The sequence below is a fragment of the Lynx rufus genome, unplaced genomic scaffold (genome assembly GCF_022079265.1).
Source record: "Lynx rufus isolate CCGP_SWC_20201006 ecotype Redwood Valley unplaced genomic scaffold, mLynRuf1.p SCAF_6, whole genome shotgun sequence".
Lineage (NCBI taxonomy): Eukaryota > Metazoa > Chordata > Mammalia > Carnivora > Felidae > Lynx > Lynx rufus.
The window spans coordinates 49,237,619-49,250,124 of record NW_025814878.1 but is presented as its reverse complement, the minus strand read 5'-3'; the positions used below and the strand labels follow the sequence as shown (position 1 = coordinate 49,250,124).

Here is a 12,506-nt window from a genome sequence, read left to right as displayed (position 1 = left end):
ATTCAGACAAGACAGCACACAGAATCTAGCTTTGAGGAGACAAGCAAGAGGGTTTCAGGAACAGAGGACCCCATAAAATAGTAACAATGCCTTGGTCAGATCCAAAGTGGGGTTGAACAGGCCCTAAGGAGAATATCCTATGGGAAACTCCAGAAACCTGGGTCTGTGTGAGGGTGGAGAACATACAGGGAAAAAAAGCAAGACATTTAAGGGACATAATCACAGAATCTTAAGAGTAGACCTTAAACATCACCTGGCTCAGAGAGAATACTTAAACAAAAAGTAAAGAAGAAAGGTGATTTTACCACTCATATTGAAGCCAAATAAAACTAAAACTCTCAAATGGAAGTGATTAAGCAATTTCCAGGTAAAAAAAATTTTTTAGGGGCGCCTGGGTGGCGCAGTCGGTTAAGCGTCCGACTTCAGCCAGGTCACGATCTCGCAGTCCGTGAGTTCGAGCCCCGCATCGGGCTCTGTGCTGACTGCTCAGAGCCTGGAGCCTGTTTCCGATTCTGTGTCTCCCTCTCTCTCTGCCCCTCCCCCGTTCGTGCTCTGTCTCTCTCTGTCCCAAAAATAAATAAACGTTGAAAAAAAAAAATTTAAAAAAAAAATTTTTTTTAATTATATTTTCTGCAGAAATCTTCAGAACATAAAGAACTTCCAAGCCCCCTAAATTGATTTGCATGCCAAAACAAATTCCCAATGTGGAAAAAGAGGGTAAGTAAAATCTTTTTACCTTCCTTTTTAATTCAAATTTGGTCCAAGAATGGAAACAAAAAATCACAGCACTGAAATGCAGAAATTCCAGGTCCCTTCTACCACTTATCAGCTGTACAATTATGGATACATTGGTTGTGAGCATTATACTAAAAGCACTAGTGAGGGGTCTTCTAGGTGTAAGATCCTTGTTCATAAAAAAGGGGATACTCTCAGATAGGAATTATTATCATCTACTGTTAACAGCTACTGCTACAAACTTCTAAATTATTCTGTGGAAACAGTGCCAGAGGATGTTCATTCTTTTTTTTTTTTTTTTTTTTTTATATATGAAGTTTATTGACAAATTGGTTTCCATACAACACCCAGTGCTCATCCCAAAAGGTGCCCTCCTCAATACCCATTACCCACCCGCCCCTCCCTCCCACCCCCCATCAACCCTCAGTTTGTTTTCAGTTTTTAACAGTCTCTTATGCTTTGGCTCTCTCCCATGTTCATTCTTAAGTAGTAGAATTAAAGAAGGTACTGCACCAGAAAACCCACGCCCAGATAAGATTCTCTGCACAAGGTTGTCTCCAAACAAAATAACAAGGGCTAGCTGTTGTTTCATCTTAATTTGCATACCTCCATTTTGGAACCAGGGGGAAGTAATACAGGATATTAAAGGATGTGGTGGCTATTCTGTGGGGCAAACTCTTTCTTTATAGAATTAGAATTGTGCTAGTTCTTATCGGGGTAGCAGGAAATAAATCACATATTAGGACGTTATGGTGACAGTTTATTCTATTTACTGTAACTGGAGAAAAATGCATTTTACTCCTATGGTAAAGTAACAGAACTCTGTTCCCAGGCATGAACCTAACACATATTTCAAGAGAAAGAATTGGTAAGCACAGGATGCCACCAACTTACAGCAGGCAGGGCAGGGGCATATAAGCCACGAAACGGGAGGCAAACAGAAAAGAAGCCCAGTGCAGGCATTTGAGCATAATAAATATAATAGCAATCTAGAAGATGAACGGTTCATGTTGTTTATGATTACAGACTGATTATTCCTCTAAGTGCAAAGGCTATCCAATAAGTCATATCTGGGTTGATTTGTTAGCAAGGTACTTTCACTAGATAATAAATTAGAATGTAATTAAAGTGCATTCTGTCTGTTTATCATAGACTAGGATAGCTTACTATAATTCTCAATTATCTGCATGAACACACAACATGACAGCATGGTGAATAAACCTTCTAGCAAAGGGCAATAAACATCTAAGGACTGTACTACAATTGCTAGATTTCTTCTCCAGTCCTTTTAAAAATTTGTTCCTAATTTTGATAAATTATACAAACAGAATCAAATTAATTTGGTACTTGCTTGGTACCGTAAGTCATATATATGGTAAGTCTGGACTCGTTAAGTCCCTGAACCTCTTAGCTTGCTAGCAATTTGCTAAGGGCAGTGACTAAATCATGAAATAAGTAAAAGAAAACAACTGAATACCACAAACCTTTGTCAGGTGAAAACGTAAACATAGCAAAATAAAAGAATCACAAAGGGAAAAACAGATTAGAACAATTTAAAATTTTTAAATGTGTGTTTTAAAAAAGATTTGTAGTAGGGCACCTGGGTGGCTCAGTCAGTTGAGCATCCGACTTCGGCTCAGGTCATGATCTCACCGTCTGTGAGTTCGAGCCCCACGTCGGGCTCTGTGCCAACAGCTCAGAGCCTGGAGCCTGCTTCAGATTCTGTGTCTCCCTCTCTCTCTGCCCCTCCCCCGCTCATGCTCTGTCTCTCTCTCTCTCTGTCAAAAATAAACATTAAAAAAATTTTTTTAATTAAAAAAATAATAAAAAAGATTTGTAGCATGTAAGTCAGTAGTTCCACCATATAAAGTTGTCTTACAGATTTTTTGTTGGTTTCAAATCTTTATTTAAATTCTAGTTAGTTAACATGCAGTATAATGTTGGTTTCAGGAGTAGAATTTATGATTCATCACTTACAAAAGATATCTTAAAGATTAATAAATAAATCATACTATAAGAAATAAATGAACAAAACATGCAAAGAGAAATAAACAGAAATATGGGGAAAATTTGCAAGTAGATTAAATTTAAATCAGGATAACACTTTTTCACCTATCTTTTTAGTAAAAAGTCTTTTTCTAATGATAATGACCAATATTGGCAAAGATATAAAGGCACCCATACTGTTCTCTTACATTGCTGACAGTGTTGCAAATCAATTAGAACTCTTCAAAAATACAACTTTGGAGTTTGACTTAAACACTATAAAAAGGTTTATAATATTTAAGTACTTCCACCCACATCATGGGATCTATCTAATAAATAAAAACACTTATGACACTTGATCTATCAATAGGAGTCTGAAATAACATAAAAATCCAACAACAGGGTGAAGACAATGTAAAATATGGCATAATCATGGATGGACTATTATGCAGCTATTCAAAATGATGGTTATGAGGACTAAGCAGGAAAGAATAAAAACTGTATATGCAAGGTGATCACATTCTAATAAAAATATGCACATTAAAGACTAGTAAGGAAAAGACCAAAGTGATGATCTTTGTGTTAAGCTCGTATGGTAGGCCTAATAAATGCCCTCCTGTCCCAAAAGATGTCCAGGTCCTAATCCCTGGAAGCTGTGAATGTTACTTTACTTGGCAAAGGGACGTTACTGATGTGATTAAGTTAATGATCGTGAGATCAGGGGATTATCCTGGATTACCTGGATGGGCTCAATATAATCACAAGGATCCTCATAAGGGAGTCAGGAGGGTCAGAGTCAGAAAAGGAGATGTGACAACAGAGGCAGAGAGGTTGGAGTGATGTGGCCACAAGCCTTTCAAAAAAGGTGGGCAGCCTCTAGAAGTAGCAAAAGGCAAGGAATGGATTCTCTCTTGAGTATCCAGAAGGAATTCAGCTCTGTTGACATCCTGATTTCAGCCCCCTAAGACCCATTTAGGACTTCTGATCTCCAGGAAAGTAAGATAATAAACTTGTGTTGTTTAAAGCCAGTAAGTCTGTGGTAATTTGTTAAAACAGCAACAGGAAACTAACATAGATGGTAAGACTGCCCTTTCTAAACTCTCTGCAATGTTCACATTACTTTTCTTAATGCATTCTAATATACAAATTCAGCTAAAATGTAAGATTCTAGATGAAAACTTACTCTGTTGCAGAGGTTCTCAATCCTGGTTGCATATTAGTATCAAGTATTCACTTTTCTTTTTTTTTAATTTTTTTTTTAACCTTTATTTATTTTTGAGACAGAGAGGGACAGACCATGAACAGGGGAGGGTCAGAGAGAGGGAGACACAGAATCTGAAACAGGCTCCAGGCTCTGAGCTGTCAGCACAGAGCCCAATGCGGGGCTTGAACTCACTGACCGCGAGATCATGACCTGAGCCGAAGTCGGCCGCTTAACCGACTGAGCCACCCAGGCACCCCAAGTATTCACTTTTCAAGAAGAAGAAGAAAAAAAGAATACCAACGCCACAGTTTTTCATCATTCCCAGAGATTCTGATTTAGCTTTTGTTAGGCTCAAACATCAGTACTATGTTAAAGCCCCACATGCTAATGTGCAGCCGGGGTTGAGAACTACTAGTCTGGTATATCAACTCTTGGCTGACAAGTTTCTCTAACCCAAAGCAAAGATGTTTATCAGCCTACAACTACATTTCTTTCAAGAATTCTGCAAATGAGGACACTCAGCAACAGTCTCTCTTAGGTCTAGAACCTGTATCCTAGTTTAAGTAACACTATCAAAGGAAAAAAAAAATCACTTCCTCTTCCTCAATTGTTTCTCATTTCTGGAGTTCAAAGGACTCTTCAGAGGTAAAGTGCTCCAAGAAAAAGGTTCTTCCTAGCTGTTACCCAAGGCCCCATATTCAAATGAGAATAGTTCACAAGAAGAATTGCTTCCTTCCCTTTTTTACTGACAACTGACTTTATTATAAGCCCACTAAAATAATGTAAGTTATTTAGTCTTTGAATTTTTTTTTTTACAGTATACTGTTTAAATGAGGTTGACTGGCCAAGAGGAGTCTGTCAAATTCCTCTGACAATGTGTTCTCTGATGTCATATTTTCCCTCCACTTCCAGGTATCAAGCAAGCCATATGTTATTAAACACAAACACACACACACACACAGACACTTTAGTATGTTTGTGAGCAAATGTCTAACTTAAAGTTTTCAAATGTGAGGTTCTCAGCTATAGAGAAATTATTGATAAAGTCTTCTACGTCTCTCGGTCAACTAATAGCACCACTTCATATTCTTTTAGCAGCAAAATCCACATATGAGAGACATCGTTATCAACCAAGTGTGTCCAAAGATTGATCTCCATAGCAACTGCAACTCTGCCACATGTAGTGTATAAGGCATCAGAGTTAACACCACATGCACACTATGTGTTGGAATTATGTAGTCCAGACTGTGGTTGCTGTAGAAACCTAAACCCAAGTCCCTGACAACAGTGGATAAAATGAAAACAACAACAGAAGGGTCCTTGAGTACTTAGCCATCTACTCCTTTGCTTTCAAACAGGATAGTGCCACTTTAAACACTGTACAATAGTCTTACTGATATCACGAAAGGAATATTTTCTACAAAAATAATGTTTAATGATGTCATGTTTCTGCTTAACATTAGGAACTATTTCCTATTCCCTAAAAAATCCTTTCTCCCACCCTGTGCTCAGCTGGGGTGCAGAAATGGTGTTTAACATTAGGAACTATTTCCTATTCCCTAAAAAAAATCCTTTCTCCCACCCTGTGCTCAGTTGGGGTGCAGAAGAGGTGCAAGGTTCTGCTGCCACCACCACAACAACTATGACAGATACAAACCAGTTTATTCTAAAATAATCATGAAAAAGAAGAATAAAGCAGGAGGAGCCACTTTATCTGATGTTAAGTCCTACTACATAGCCATTGAAATCAAGACAGTGCGGTATTGGCAGAAGAGAAAGGTATAGATCAGTGAAATAGAGAATCCAGAAATGGATCAACACAAATACACCAAGTGAACTTTGACAGAGGTGCAACAGCAGTTCAATGGAGGAAGGGTAGTCTTTTCAACAAATTGTGCTGGAATAACTAGACATTCACAGACAGGAAAAAGAAAATAAGAACCTTGACTTAAAATATGCTATATGCACAAAATCAATGCAAAATCAATCATGGATTTAAATAAAAAACATGACACCTTTTGGGATGAGCACTGGGTGTTGTATGGAAACCAATTTTACAATAAATTTCATATACTGAAAAAAAATAAAAAAAATAAAGTACTCTGAGTACAAAAAAAAATAAACAATTCTAGTTTTAAAATTAAATAAATAAATAAATAACATGAAACTATAAAACTTTTAGAAGAAAATATAGGAGAACATCTGTGGGACCTAGGGCTAGGGAAAGACATCACATCAAATTTAGGAGGACAAACATCCAACCAAACAGAATAATGAATCATATTATGGTATATCCACACGATGGAATACCATGTAATTGTTAAAATTTAAAAGCAATTCTCTATATACTGCTATATAAACAAAAATACACACATGGGCAAACTCACTTTTATAGTGTTTAAAAAAAAATTTTTATTAGTTTATTTATTTATTTATTTTTTTGAGAGAGAGAGAGAGAGAGAGAGAGCAGGGGAGGGGCAGAGAAAGAGGGAAGAGAGAGAATCCTAAGCAGGGTCCACACTGTCAGCGCAGAACCCGATGTGAGGCTTGAACTCAAGAACCGTGAGAGCCGAAATCAAGAGTCAGAAGCTTAACCAACTGAGCCACCCAGGTGCCCCTTCACTTTTATAGTCTTGAAGGCTGTACACCAAAATAGTAATACTAGCTATCTCTGAGTGGTAAGATTATGGGTACTTTTAAAATGAATTTCTGGGGCGCCTGGGTGGCTCAGTCGGTTAAGCGGCCGACTTCGGCTCAAGTCATGATCTCGCGGTCCGTGAGTTCGAGCCCCGCATCGGGCTCTGTGCTGACAGCTCAGAGCCTGGAGCCTGTTTCAGATTCTGTGTCTCCCTCTCTCTGACGCTCCCCCGTTCATGCTCTGTCTCTCTCTGTCTCAAAAAAAAAATAAACGTTAAAAAAAATTTTTTTTAATGAATTTCTGTGCTATCTAACAGGGACATGTTTTATGTAAAAATGAGATTAAATTTTTAAAATCAAGAAACACACACCAAAGAAGGCTCTTTTCAACTAGAGATTTTTATATACAATAAAACCTACTTGATGATTTAGTCTCCTAGGAAAAAATAAAACTACTCTCTCTGATATAGCAACATTTGCTTTTTCTCTCTGATTCCTCCAGGTTCCTGAAAAGATATTGTTCATTTCTAGTCTGAAAACAAAACTTGACCAGATTTGCGTGAAAAAACAATCCATGCAATCCAAGGACTGTGTATACCCATTCACCATAAATTTGATAATCTCTACATTTCTATCATATCTACCTATAAATAGCCATGAGTACGGATTTAGATATTTTTAAATAGATAATTTATTAAAATGTACTCAACAAGTGTACTCTACAATAAAGGAAAGAGAGACAGGAAAAAGAGAAAAGACAATACAATGACAAGAATGATAATATCATCTTCCTTAACTTGGTGTTGAGAAAAATACAATCACTTTAGTTTTGAGGATAAGAGAGAAAGAAGGCATATAAAAAATCTCTTCCTCTTTATATTGGTAATTTGTATGAAGATCAGAATCTCTGAAAGCTTATTTGATGCTCTGTAGTTACCAGAGCTTTCTGAGCAGTTGGAAGTCAAGGTTTCTGAAGTAGAGACACATGACTCCTTTGTGTGTGTCCTTTTCCTCAAACTGCTTAAAATGTCCAAATTTAATAATACAACACTGCTTCTTTCACAGTGAATATCCTGGATGGCATCACTTTCTCTATGCCTTCCAGAGCTTTAAAAACGTTTTGTTTCTGTTTTATAGGCCTGAATTAAGGGAACTTACAAAGATGGTGAAATCATCAAGAGGTTTTTTCAGGTTCATTAAGTTAAAGTTCTCCAACATGGTTAACTGCTAATTTTGTCCCAAAATTAACATGATCCTAACTCTGCTCTTCCTGAATTCCCCATATGGTATTCCAGTGAAAAGGAAGGGCAGAAATATCTTCTTCCTATTTTCCATCAATCCAAAATTCTACCGATTCTTCAAGCAGCTGCTCAAAATTCTTCCACAAAGCCCTTCACTCAGAGTAGTCTATCTCTGACATGAACTCCTGGAACACTTAACTAAATCTCCCATTTGGCAATTACTGACAAATACGATTAAATTATTTTTATCTTACATTACCACTGTAACTTCGTATGTTTACATCTAGTTTCCTCAAGAATACTCTACGTCCTTGGAGTACAGAAACCCTTTTTACCTCAATTATCTGTCACTGTGTTTTAATACACAGTTGACGGTCAATAAATATTGGTTGACTAATTGCAACACAGCTATACCTTTCAACTCCCTTCCTTAATTGATACGTGTGTGTGTGTGTGTGTGTGTGTGTGTGTGTGTGTGTGTGTTTTCAAGGCTTTGCTATTATTCCTCCTCCCTACTTTATGTCTTACAGGGAGAGAACTACAAAGCAGAGGCTGAAGACATAGGCTTTGAAGGGCATTGTTTTCTCTTTGTTTCCCTGTAAGAAAACTTGTTTAAACTGTGAAAACAGAATAAAACTAAAATTATACCTTCAGCACATTGCCTTCTAAGTGAAACAACCATCATTTAACAGGAAATCAGCTACCTTTCTAAGGGAAAAGATGAGAGAGTATCCCCTGTGCACTAATGGATTATTTTCCTCTTAAAACCTATTATGAACTCCATCAGTCTCAGTCTGCCATACTCCCAAACTCTCCACTCATGACTTGTGGGAGTCTTTATGAATTCAAAAATATTTTTACCCATCATGTGAACTCTATCTATCCAAACAAATCTTTCAGTGCCAGAAAGGCTTTATGATTAGGAGTCCATTCTTTTAAGAATATTTATACTGCCTAAATGACTCCAGATGTTTTCCTTTGGTTTTTGGTTAAGGGGGTGGGCAGGAGAGCAGAAATCAAAATGAGGACCCTCCCAATTAGAATGTTTGCCATTCCAGCCTAAATGAGCCCTTTCTTATATTTCTGCTTGGATGTTCCAGAATTTAAACTCATGACACTCATGTGTAATGCCAAAATATGAGGATTTAAGATAGGACTGCTACAAAAAAAAAAAAAGATTTGTGGATAGCTTACACCTAAATTATTTTTACAAATCACAATCATATGAAACAGGAATTGCTTCCTGCATTTGTAATGAATTTGCCAACAGTACAAAGCACTACTTGGAGACAGCTGTTTTTGATAGAGGAACATATTATGGAATAACAAATTCTACATTTTCTGCAGAAGTTGTACACCTGTTGATCACAATTTGTTCTCAAATTCTTAATCTGCAATATCTGGAAGCTAATAAAAATTAAATATATATATATATATATATATATATATATATACACACACACACACATACATACATATATACACACTTAATTTTTTAAATTTTTATATAGTTCAAATCAGTGTGCCAGGTTCATTTCAGCCTCTTGACCGCCAGACCTGGGGGCAGGGGCTACTTCAGTTTCTCTGCCTTCTCTTTGCCTGTGATGACCAAGGTCAAAGGGTATCTGCTGCATCGAACTTTAAACTTCACATTATACTTATTTTTCTTGATCTTGACAGATTTGGCATCCTTTCACCTGGCTATGAGCAGAAAGCCCTTGATTTCTTCAACTTTGTGAGGCATGGCTACGAGGGGCACAGGGGAGCTTGTGGCTGGCACAGCAAGTGGCAAGAAGCAAGGATGTTATGTTACTCTTCTCAGTGAAGGAAGAAAGAATGTTATGTTACTCTTCTCGGTGTTTTTAAGAAGGTGTATGCCAAGCCCATGGAAGATTTCAAAGTAAAAGAATGCAAAAGTGTCTCTGCAATCCATCCCTAATAAATGTTACAGCTAGGAAAAATCCACCCCCCCCCCAATTTTAATCAATCCTGCTACAATTTAAGTGCATTTTTTTCTTTCTCAGTCTTTGGGAAGAGTTGATCACTATCTCCAGCCATGATGCCCTATACTATGAAGAATAATATGTAAGATAAATACCATGATCTAATTAAAGTAATGACTAAAGCAAAGGTCAGGAGAAAGACAAAGTCCTCAGGTTAGGAAAGGTTTTACTCCATCCAATTAAATTCTGTGAGTACTTACTGAACGTTTTCTGTGTGTCAAGTATATGCTGGGCAATAGGAATAGAAAGACAAAATCATTTCTTTCAAAAAGATCACAGTGTTAGATACACTTCTACTGAAATCAGAGGTCCAAAATAAAGGACACAGATAGGCCAATTGATTCATGAAGTGGTTAGCTATAACTGATGCATCTCAAAAGGTAAACTGAAGAACATACGCCCAATCCTTTTTTCTCCCAGCTTTACTGAGGAATAATTGACAAATATAAATGTATATATTTAAAGTGTCAACATATGCCCAAGTCTAAAGGAAGCAGCCACCACTTGACACCAGCTGATCTAGACGATGCAGAATGAAAGCCCAATGGTATGTCCAATCTTCCGATTTTTTGAAGAGACAGACAGCTGGAAGAATGAGCAATTCAAACTGGAGAAATCAAGGAATATTTATCAAGAGTCTGTGACTCCACATCACAGAAGGATAGAACTTATCTATCTGCAGGAAACTTACTAAACTGCCATTCAGTGAGATTTCAAGACTTGCTAGGCATACAAAGAGCCATGCACCTTGCTTACAATCCATAAAACTAGACCGGGCATCACCATATCTAAACATGTGTCTTAGGCTCCTAACTACAGGGACATCTAAGAGCCCACATGGTTCCAGTGGCAGCGATGCAGTAGCAGTTTACCCACGGAGAAGAGTATACCAGAGAATTTGGGGAGATCTACCACCCCCAGATGTTTTCCCTTTACTTCTGCCAAGGGTAAAAAGTGACGGTACCTTATTCATTGCTAAAATAACTTAAAGATTACAAAGCCTCTTGACATATATTATTCTCACCCATTTAAGAGACCCTGGGCTCCCTACTTTCAACTTTGTCTGGGTTTGTAACACATCGGTAGCAGCCAACTGTATTCATATTTTGAACTCCTTTATACTAAACCAACTTCAAGAGTTCTAAAATCTAATTCAGGACCACATGTTAACCAGCAACCACCACTTTCTTCATCCTCCTAAACCATTAGTCAATCCTATTTTACTTGCAATTCATTAATGAAAATATAATTTTTTACTTTGCTTCAGAAAGGTGTTTACTTTTGCCAAGGACATTTCCTATTCTGTAGTTAGGGAAGGAGAAATAAAACTATGTTGTCACCTAGACCTTTCATTCACGATTCACAAGATAGGTATTATTATTCCCATTTTTGCTGATGAGAAAACAGGTCTGAGTAGTTAACTTGCCCAAACAGCAGCTAGTAAATGACATAAGCCAGGACTGAACCCAGGTCAGTCATCTTGCAAAACTCTGTTCTTTCCACTATACCACACAGCTTCAACTGCTAATATTTCTCATGATAACAGTCATAATACTCCACTTCCACCTTATATTTGTACAGTGCAGCGTATCCTTCAAACTCCACTCCAGTTTTGTCCTCAGTTGGCCAGGTAAACGCAGGAGTACTTTTTTTTTTCCTTTTCTTTTTAAGAGAAACAGAGAGCATGAGCTGGGTAGAGGGAGACAGAGAATCTTAAGCAGGCTCCACGCCCAGCACAGAGCCATACGCAGGGCTTGATCCCATGACCCTGGGAACATGACCTATGCTGGAAATCAAGAATCTGGAGTACTTTTAAACTTAGATTAAAATTCTAAGAGGCGCCTGGGTGGCTCAGTTGGTAAGCGTCTGACTTCCTGACTTTGGCGTAGGTCATGATCTCATGGTTTGTGAGTTCGAGCCCTGCATCAAGCGCTGCACTGACAGCGTGGAGGCTGTTTGGGATTTTCTCTCTTTTCCTCTCTCTGCCCCTCTTCACTCATGCTTTCTCTCTCAAAATAAATAAATAAACTTTAAAAAAAATTCTAAGGCCAGGACTTCCAACTTCTAGATGTTCATTTCTGGAGATCCTTTCTATGTACTCACAAAATTATATCATGCACGCTCTATTGTCACTACTGTTTTTATTTATTTTTTAAGTTTACTTATTTATTTAGAGAGAGTGAAAGTGTGAGCAGGAGGGGAGCAGAGAGAGAGAGAGGGAGGGAAGGAGGGAGGGAGGGAGGGAGGGAGGGAGGGAGAGAGAGAGAGAGAGAGAGAATTCAAAGCAGGCTCTGTGCTCTCAGAGCAAAGCCCAACATGGGGCTCAATCTCCTGAATGGTGAAATCATGATCTGAGCTGAAATCAAGAGCTGGATGCTTAACTGACTAAACCACCCAGTGCCCTGTCACTCTTGTTTTTGATCAAGGGGACTACAGAATAAAAAGTACGTGAGACAATACATAATATTTAAAAATAATAGTACTACATAAAAATCTTTTAATAAAAGCTTTGTATATACTATTAGTCCTGTGAAACTAAATGACATCCCTTTTAAATATACAGCAACATAGAAGAAATAACCTAAAGTTAGAGAGAAATGGTGAGGAAGTAGCTTTATGAAGCTATTTCTATTTTGAGGATAAAATAAATTTCACTTACTTGTTGATACTGAACACTAAGATATATAGAAAGCCCCTTAT

The 12,506-nt window shown here is 37.7% G+C and overlaps 1 protein-coding gene and 1 pseudogene across 1 annotated transcript in view; both read right to left on the bottom strand.

The window, feature by feature from the left end:
* PDSS2 (decaprenyl diphosphate synthase subunit 2) overlaps positions 1-12,506 on the bottom strand; it is a 263,575-nt gene that overhangs the window by 234,533 nt on the left and 16,536 nt on the right. The gene's annotated exons all lie outside the window — the stretch shown is intronic.
* On the bottom strand, positions 9,335-9,547 carry LOC124528309 (60S ribosomal protein L38-like; annotated as a pseudogene).